General features: G+C 39.5%; 1 pseudogene across 1 annotated transcript in view; it reads right to left on the bottom strand.

Annotated features, from left to right (window-relative positions):
* Positions 1-5,567: 5,567 nt before the first annotated feature.
* Positions 5,568-10,408, bottom strand: part of LOC111653190 (semaphorin-3F-like) — a 60,742-nt pseudogene continuing 55,901 nt past the window's right edge. The window contains exons 17-18 of the transcript XR_015437095.1: positions 10,106-10,300; positions 5,568-8,345 (exon numbers count right to left, since the gene is read on the bottom strand). The product of XR_015437095.1 is annotated as a semaphorin-3F-like (transcript). The remainder of the gene's footprint in view (positions 8,346-10,105; positions 10,301-10,408) is intronic.

The following is a 10,408-nucleotide window of genomic DNA, read 5'->3' as shown; positions in this document are numbered from 1 at the left end:
AGATAGATATTGAAGAGACAGCGAAAGACGGAGGCTGACGAGCCACGGGATATCAGAAGACAAAAGGGAGGCCACTATTGTATTACTCCTGGATGTAAAAATGAGTTCTACAGGGGTAAAGCCAATGACAAAACTGTCCATTTTCATAAAGTGCTGCTGAAACTGAGAGCGGTACTGCTGCGGCGGCTAGCAGTGCTGTAGAGAAAGAAGGAAGAGGAAGATTACATTGAGAAAAAGACCTTTTAGTCAGGCAAGTTAGTTGTTCACTGGAACAACAGCCTAAAACCTGAAGTTGCTCCGTCTGTTTTCAATTTCACTGCGTGATCGTGTCCTCCACTGACCACCCAACATACTCTAACAACAGTGATAAAGAGGCATCAGTCCGCCACAGGGAGAGGGCAGTAACCAGGCAGGGAAGAGACAGGTAGAGCATTTAGACTGTGAGTAAAGATGGACAGAGCTGTGACATCACCCACAGGTTTGTGAAGAGCAGTTTTGAAGCTCAAAGATGGCTGCTCCACCATCTCCATCTTGCCAGTGCCTGACTCCGCCGAAATCCCGTCTAATCCAAAAATGGACAAAGAGGAGGGACACGAATGAGGCCAAGACTTTGGTGCATGCCGGCTTGTGGCAAGCATATGCTCTCCCAGTAGGGCTGAACGATTAATTGCTATTGCAATAATAATCATGGTTAAAATGTCGACAAGGAGTGTGTCAAGTAAGCCAAATACCACCGGCCAAGGATTACTGACAGAAATGTTTGAAAGCATACTTCCATATGAACGTAATTCAAAACGGCTCAGAGAAAGTACTCAGGCAATAACAGAGTTCATAGAGAAAGATATGATGCCTCTCAGCACGGTGACCAAGCCTGGGCTTACGGCTTTGATAAATATACTGGATAAGCAGTACAGCATGCCCTCCCGCTCATTTAGCCAGGTCGCCATGCCGGAGCTATATAAAAAATGCAAGCTGAGAGTCGCAGTGGAGCTGAAAACCATTGAGTTTTTCGCTACTACAACTGACCTGTGGTCAAGCCGTACAGCGGAGCCCTATCGGAGTCTTACGCCGCATTTCATTAATGAAGACTTCAACCAGCTGGGATCTCCATGAAGAGAACCATGTCTGCATCATGTTGGACAATTTTACATTCTCACAAGGCTGTAAGTTAAACAAATCAGTCAATATACTACTGTGATGGAAGTAGTTAAAAATATGTAATTCATATCAATTCATGCATCATCTAATTTCATCATGACATATAGGCCTGGCCTACAAGAAAGAACAGTTTATGTTTAATCTATCAAATATTGTGTTAGTCATAATATAGAATGATTTATTGCTTGTGTTTGTTGAATAATACAGAAGATAAGGAACTTATCGCATATTAAAATCACAATATTGGTAAAAAAAGAAAAAAAAAAGATAAAGCAATTGCATTATTTTCCCAAATCGTTCAGCCCTATCACCCACCTGTCACTCAAAGCAGCACGCCCTCAACTATGCAGAACTTTAAGCCTTCAAAAATCAAAACGGTGAGGCTGTAAACAAGTTTATTTCTGCTGCGAAGTTGAACATTTTAACATGGGAGTCTAAGGGGATTGACTCGTTTTTGGGGCCAGCCTCAAGCGGCCATTCAAAGAACTGAAGTTTTTGGTACTTCCGTATTGGCTTCATTTTTCGGCCCTGGAGGTTGCCCCTTGTTAGCAACCCACAAAAGTCATCAATCACATCAATTATGCACATACCAAAGCAATCAGTATTCACCAACATGTCACAGAAACATACAGTAGTTGTTCAACATCACCACTGACTGCAATAAAGTTCATCATGAAAGTTTCTCTCATTAAACTAATTTGTCACTCCAAACAGCAGAACCTATAAACACCTGTGGCCCCCACTCCCATCCTGACTCTAAAAAGCCTAAAGATTTCCACAGCATCTCTGCAGCACAGGAGTGATGATGGAAGATCGGCTACACAATGTAGAAGCCAAAACGACTGTCAAAAATTCAAAGTGAGCCACAACTATCATAAACACCCGGGCCTTAAAGTATTCACCTAAAACTCATGTCATGATTCCTAAGCTATAAGTCACAGCTGATGCAAACCCCCGAAATATCCTAAATATTTCTTACCTTGACTCCTCGTTTTCCAAAGCAGTCAGACAGGACTCCAAACGTCAGATAATCCAACCACGTTATCCCCAATTCAATTATGTTCCTCACCACCATCTTATTTCTTCCATTTGTAATGGGTGCAATAAAGTTTTTTTAGCTAGCTAGTAGCCCGACTACAGAAAAGCCGTCACACGTGTGGCAAATTAAAAATAAAACAAACATATCGTACCCATCAGGAACCAATGTGAGGACCAGTAATTCACTTTTGGAACTATTATAATATATTGGAATAATATATCTTTTTCAAAGTGCTGACCGTCAATTCAGGAAGCCGCGGAGGCCTGACTCGGGATTGGCTCGCAACAAAAGCGTTTTTGATTGGCCGATGTTGCTAATGCACGTTTTGTTTATGACCGAAATGTCCGTTACACAATTAAATCACTGTTATGACAAGTGACAATTTGGAGTATTTCATTCTAACCTAGCCTTTCCATTTTACTTAACATACGTCTTAGATGAATAGCACTGAAGCCCTCTATTGCACCTGCACTGCAATAACTTATAACAGTCACTTCATGACAAATACCTAAGCCGGACATATTCTATATTTTTGGTATTGTCAACAAATTCTATGAAAAGAGCAAAACCAACAAAACCAACAATAAATCGCTAGTATTGTCTGTGTAGGCTTTTATATCTTATTCCTCTGTGAGGAATAGAGTTCCACAGCTGTCCAAAAACTATTAAAACACATAATTGAGTCATACTGTTGCACTGGGTAACAAACACTGCATAGTGCATATTCATTACACATTTTGAAGATTTACATCTTCAGCAAGAACAAACTGGTTATGGGCTGAGATCAACAAAACTGGGGAAGTCAGGATGTGTTAAGGATGAATAAATTATGGGTTTAGCTCTTTTCATAGGATTTATGGACAATAAGAAAAATACGGAATATCTACAGCATTATTAAATTGCATGTCACTTACTTGTAAGCTGTCCAATCAGAGTCAAATAAAACAAATGTCTATTGGCTTGAACAGTTAAAACTACATAATGTTTTGCAAGAAAAAAAACAACAATTAGTCATAGTTACTAAGACAGCTGAAATCCACAGATGAACTGTGGAAAGTTCTTCAAGATGCTTGGAACAACCTACCAGCCAAGTAGCTTGAAAAACTTTGCACTGAGGAGAATTAGTGCTGTTTTAAAGGCAAAGGGTGTTCACAGCAAATAATGACTTCATATACATACTGTATATATATTATTTTTTATTATTTTTTTTTTTCTGTTAACTGGACCTTATGTGACTTTAATTGATAAATAAAAACTATCTATGACTTACTTTTGAAATCATCGTTGCATGTACTGTATATCTACAGTATCAGTATACACATGGTGTGTATAGCACTGAATAAAATCACATAGGCTACTTAAACTAAATATATTATGTTCATTTTAACAACATAATGATGTTTTGTGTCTTAATCTCTTCAGTACAACATATGGTGCTGCCATGAGGTAAAATGCTTGTACTCTACATACTTCTCTCCTCTGCTCTTTTCCAACTGCCCATTTTCTTCTCTCTCACTCTTCTTCTCTGCCACTTTACTCCTGACCTAGATTGTTGTGGGAGAATGTGAGTCACTCTTGTGCTGATCTGGGGTCAGCTCTGCCATCAAGGCTTTTATGAGGTGCAGAAACTCTGATGAGCTTGACTGACAATGCTCTGACCTGACAACAGCCTTTTTCCCTCGGGTGCTGTGAACCAGATTGGCCTTTGTGAACTCCCATCACATATTGCATCATTAGTCATTATAGGATGGAAACAATACTGATGACTAAGGGATCTTGGGAGTGCAGAGCATCATGAAATATTGTACAACCAATGAACAGTAACATTGGTGGTCCATAATGCCCTCATATAGGCATACAAATTACTGTAAGAGGCTGTAAGAAGGTGTGAAATTCTTGGGGGTACTCAACAAATATGTCTCAGACTCAGCATCAACATTTAGACTGCATTTCTGGCTGTCATGAAGTAACACAAGGTTGGACCACTTACTCTGAAAGAGCCAGTACCTGAAGTGAGAGGGGTAAACATGAGAAGCAGAGTCCTCTGGCGTCACCTCCGAGACATGAGGTGTGTTACTTTCATTGACCCAAATGTACAAAAGCAAATAAGTTTACTTTCATGGTTAATCTGACAATAACAATTTTGTAACTTCTGTGTAAAATATGCTAGAAGTGAAATAAAATCCCATTTGTAACAAACTAGAGACAGTTAAATGTTCAAGCCTTACTAGGCAAATGTAATTTAAGCTACAGTCTCTGTAGCACTAGCACTTAACATTAGCAAGGTGTAAGGTTCTAACTTAATGCTAACATTGAATATTAGTTAGCTAATGTAAAGCGTAATTTGTTGTATATGGTGATATTTGTTTGTCAGCGCAGTTACGTTACAGTTCTCATGCTCAGCATTTTATGTTTTATCTTTAAGTTCTGAAGACAGGCTGATTTTAATGTTTTAATAATGGACTAAAAGAAATATTAGCCTCTCCATGCTAATATCACCTGCACATTAGCCAATGTCAACCAGGTTGTTTACATAATTTTGGATACCTTGCTCATGTAGCTCACACAATGCAAGAAAAGAATATTTAGCTAGTGGTTTTTACTTGATAAAAAACTTTATGTTGCCATTATTAAGACCTGAGCTATTAAAAGTAAAAGTGAAAGGTTTCAAATCTGGTTACATTCATTTAGCAGGAAGACCGCTAATGGAGGGAACACACATTATGCCTGGGGACTCTACTAATCTTTTCCAATTGGGTGGGATCCCCCAGACGCAAGTAAGTGTAATTCATCCATCATTCAATTTTTTACACCTGATGTGTTTACTACATCTCCTACTGCCACATGTCAAAATGGCTTCCATAAAAAGTCTCATTGGCTGCCATTGACTTGTAAAAGAAGAAATAAATGAGATTCTAAGATGAAAAGTAAAACTAGTTATGTTAACAATTATGTTAATGCAGATAGAATACATCTTGTACAATCACTGTTTTCTCAATGGCTTGTTGTACTATACCTCATCACTGACCAGATAAAAATGTGGGATGGTCTGTTTATTGAGATTTGTTAAAGGTAGAATGTCTTTGGACATTTTGTTGAGAAATTAGTATTGTTTAACAATCCTAGATAAATCTCCTGCAGGTATATTCTGATTATCTACTTAAGTATAAAAATCTGTGTTAATGAACCTTTAAACTGATCAAGCCTCATCTGTCATTAACTGATGGGGGTTAGGTTCTAACATAATCCATATCTATTAGGCCCAGAGGTAGAGACAGAGAACAAATCTCTTCCTGTGTCCTTTCATAACCAGTAGATCCATTACAAACACAAATGCAATGTGTATGTTTTATACAAATGTGCATACATATCTCTTTAACAGGTACAACTTTATTCCAAGGATCCAGAGGGTTCTGGGCAGAACATGGAAAACATCCAGTATCAAGCCAATCACAATGAAGGGGGGGAGCATTCCATTCTTATAAAATATAGAGCTTTAATTTATTAGTCAGCAACAACAATGGAAAGGGAAGATAAAGTAATTTACACAAGTCATTACAATAACATCACCTCTGTGCATTTAGTGTTTTTTCTTTTTTTCATAAAGTCTGATGATGCAAAAAATACAAAACAAACAAAAACACTCAAAAACTAAAGACACATTTTTAAAAATACCAACAAATTGTACAACCTCTCTTTGCATTTTTTTTTTTTTTTTTTTTTTTTTTTTTTTTTTTTGCTGTAGAAACCCCTGTTCTCATTTGGAGGAGACAATCAGGAGCTGTGATTGATTCTGGGAATGCAGACAAATCCCAACTTGAGGAGCAGATACAGATACCCCTGTATGAATTATGGATGCAAACTTCCCAGAGGCGTTCATGCTGACTTTCATATGGCCTGAATAGAAGCTAGACCAGGTGTGCTAAAAGCCACTTTCCCAGTTGTATAGTCTTATACATGGAACTCCATTAATTCATGTCTTGGGGAACTGCTGTACTAATATTTTTAATAGAATAGTAGAACCTTTGCTCACTTCTTAATATCACCCTTCTAAAATTCTAACTGCCTTACTCCATGTAATGAATATGTCATTATTGTGCTATTATGTGCTGTCCAAACACATAAGCAAGATTCACTTTGCCAGAACTAAATTTATGCCAATGAAAAAATGCATCATGCTTCATACAGGGGTGTATTTGAAATGAGGGCATCTTTAAAGCATTTGTTTTCCCCATGTTGCCGTTCTGAGAACGTCCCTCAGACCATACTGTACACCCGTAGAGATGAAGAACAGAAAAAAAAATAAAACGACCACACAGTATCTTATCAGAATTACAGTACAAATACAGGTTCATGCACACAATGAAAGCCAGCTTCCCAATATTTTGGTTAGTGTCACAACATTGTTACAATGCTCTGTTGTGTATATGGGCAATTATTTTTTTTCCACATATGAATGTCAAAGGAAGAAAGAACAAAATATGTCTTGTGTGCTCAAAGCTAACAACTGCTGCTTGATCTGGGCACCTCTTTCATTTTAAACTGGATTTGTTTTTACACAATAGTCAACTATACCTTGCCCGAGTGTGCTTGTTGCATTTGGCCCCAGCCAATGTCCCTTGAAAGTAAAAGAATAATGCCCTTTGTGCAAAACCTTGACCCCTTTTATTGCACCTCACTCTCAGTTCAAAGGATGTTTGCATTAGAAAAGAACCCAACCATTATAATGCCAGATAGATTTTATAAAAAAAAAAACAAAAAAAAAACAAAAAAACTGATCTGATGCTTGCTTCTTTCAGTTATGTCTCATTTTTAAACTCGAGTTCATTGAGCCACAGGTTACTCAGAGTAGAGTACAAGTGAGAAATTTGTCATTCTTTTGTTTTGCAAATGTTATTCTCCTCAATTAGATTTAGCATCTGGGCTGACATGTAGCAAAGATGCTGAATCATTTTGAAATCAATCCTCAAATCGAGATGGGAATAGAGGGAAAAAAACAAGCATCAGCTTTCTATTAAAAGGCCCAATTGCAACATAGGTTCCAGTGGAGAAAGCACTGTTTCCCCACAATAATTGGGACCATGTGTCGATGGTCCCCTTGCATTATTAAGTCTCTGTCTGCATGCAGCCACGAGGAGGTTGCACCACCGGCGTTCCTGAAGTGTCCAGAAATAAAAGAGTCCTGGCATCGAGTCAAAGCAAGCAAGAAACAAAAGAAATCCCATCACCCCTTTATCAACAACTCATTTCCCGTCACAGAGAGCCTCTCGTAGCTCACTCCTAACAGCTTACATGCCTGATAACACATTCCAAACAGTCGCCAAAGGTCATATGATGCTGACAAATGAGTTTTTGTAATGACAGTAACAGCAACAATAAAATTAACAACATCAATAATAACAATAATATTTGCCCCAAAGGTACCTATACACAAAGAGCATGTTTTTTCTATAAGTACAAAGAAATCCACAGAATGATGCTATATACAACCTACAATAAATACTGTGTATCATATATCTTACTGTTTGAGAGGATGTATGTGGGGTTTTGTTTGTAAGCCTCTTTTTTCTCAGTTTGCTTTTTTTTCCGGTTTGTGGATTTTTTTCACGTAGCTACTCTCAATGAGTCTCTCCCAGTTTTCACAGGGTGGTGGGGGAAGGTGGTTGAGGGTGTTTCAGACACAAAGCTGGGCTCCTCATGTCTCTACCTCCTCCTGCTCCTCATTCTCCTCCCCCTCCCCGTGATGCCGGCGGTTGCGGGGCTTCTTCTGCTCCTTGAGCTCCTTCAGGTCTTTGGCCTTGAGGGCTCCCAGCAGCGGGTCTCCGAACTGCCAGTAGTCTTGGCAGTACTGATTGATCAGGCTCATCTCTGGCTGGCTCAGGATGGTCAGCAGGTCCTTGTACTGGCCTGCGCTGGGGGTCCACTGGGTGCTGCTGGAGTGGAGAGCAGACGGCACCAGCCCTCCCCCGCCCTCCACCAGCACGCTGTTGACGGCCCGGCTCGACAGCACCACCAACTGCAGCTTCACCAGAGTGTGTTTGAAGTTCTTCTCCGTGGCTGTGCACTGGTACATGCCGGAGTCAGAGGGCTGCAGAGACCGCAGGAGCAGACCTTGCTCTGTCTTTAAAACCCGACCATCAGAACGCATCTGCAGAGACAGAGAGACAAACAGCTGATCAAACACCTGAGGTGTGACGTATTCATTAAGGATGTAATGCAAAGCAACTATCTCTATGTGTACCAGTTTATTATAGCAGATGTGGGTGTTGACTCCACCAGAAGTTGTTAGAAATCATCTGCACAACTCATACGAAATGGAGTCAAAATAATAAACTAATATATATACAAAATAAAATTTGAAAGACAATATTTTAATCATATGGCAAAAGCCATTAAAAATAAAGGAAACAATAAAAGAAAAAAGTTACTTTTATGGTCGAGGTAGACACCGGGCAGGAAGTTTTAACAGTGGCAAAATACAAGTCAGGACTGGTGCTGGGCCATAATGCACAATATTTCTGTCAAATCTGGAGGTAGTGTATACAGTATGCATACTCTAACAGGAGGAGGTCCAAAAGAAAAGTGCCAGAAAAAAAAAAATTGAAATTTAGACAGCTATTAACAAAAATCTGAAAAGCTCTTTTGACCATTTTGCACTTTTGAGATGCTCCCTAACTTCATCTCAGTTTCCCATCATGCAAGAGGCCAGGCTTCAGTACTGGAAACCCATGGTAAAAATAGCACCTGTGCAAAATCATTCAAGCTTTATCCTTCACTACATAATGAATCTGGTGAACTATATACACACCTTGTGTTTATAGCCTCTAGACCGTTTACATTTTGGCATATCTGTATCTGTCATTGAAAGTCCTGTTACTTCAGCCATTAGCAGTTCCTGTTCACACTGTACAGCCAACTGGATTAATGAAGATTTAGGGGCATTTGCCCTCTGGGACATCAGAGATCCTATTTCCACAGTAAAAGAGTGGGTTACTAGTGTAAGTACCGTATAATGTTTCTGGGTTTTGATTTGACTGAGTTACGAAGAAGTAGTGCAATGTTTGGTGGCACATAAATCAATCATATGATAGGTCAGTGAGGGGAGGGGGGTAAAAGACTATTCTCGCAAAACCTTGGATCCTGTAGGTATCTGTTTAGAGTCCATATCTGAATAATGTTCTCATATTTGTTTCCATTCCTTCTACCTTGGGTTGTATGGTGGATTAATATCTTTTATTTAAAAAAAAGGGGGACAAAAACATCAATTTCGAATGTAGTCAGACAGTAAGCAGTGGTGTAACTCTATGATTTCAGTCCTGTCTGTACATCTACACTCAGGAATCTGAATAGGTGACGACAGCTTTTTTTGCTCTGAATTTGATGTGCAAGGCAGCAGCAAAGTCGGTTTCTGCTGGTGGGAATAGAGACCATCCAACAGAATAGTCAATAAAAGACAGGCAGCAACACTACATAGCTTCACAATAAAACTTTAACTAGTGCCTCAGGGTTGTATATCATAGCAGAGGGCTTTTTCACAGCTCCCCTTTATGTGTCCTTCCCTTGGGCCTGAGGACAGTGGAGGTCTGCGAGAGAAATCAGGCATCGCTCAATCAGAGCCTGAGACATTTAATCATGTTAACACATAATCTTAAAAGAATTACACTGGACTCATTTTTCACGTGTGTCATACTGAGCATACATGGCCAGCTCCCCATGACAACAAAGTAACAAAATGAAATGAAATACTGTGGTGGATGTGTCCAAAAGAAATTATTCATGTTGATCTGTGGAAATACTCATCCATGTCAGAAAAGTTCAAGCTAATTCAATTGATATTAAACTACCCCATAATACAACAAGCTTAGATACCCATTAACTTTGAGAAATATAGACTGTGTGATGGCTCACCTCTTTCCTGCGGTCGCTGTTGTCTCTCTGCAGATGCCATTTGATGACAGCATGTGGAGAGCGGGCCTGACACTCCAGGAAGGTACTGCTTCCCTCCACCCCGTACTGCACCATCTCCAGAGTGTTCCTATTGGCTGAAGGGCAGAGAGAGACAGGGATTTCCATGGCAACCAAAACACTCATTACCATGAGCTCCTCAGGACCAAAATCTCAGTTGTGGTAAAAATCAAAGTCCTTCTAGCAACACGGCTTCCACAGATTACCATAAAGCTGCCAGTCATACAGTCATTACAGCCCATAACA

The sequence above is a fragment of the Seriola lalandi genome, unplaced genomic scaffold (assembly GCF_002814215.2).
Source record: "Seriola lalandi dorsalis isolate HSWRI2012SDOR001 ecotype SW California unplaced genomic scaffold, Sedor1 jcf7180002054169, whole genome shotgun sequence".
Lineage (NCBI taxonomy): Eukaryota > Metazoa > Chordata > Actinopteri > Carangiformes > Carangidae > Seriola > Seriola lalandi.
The sequence above is the reverse complement of the archived record's forward strand: the minus strand, read 5'-3'. Positions and strand labels throughout refer to the sequence as shown.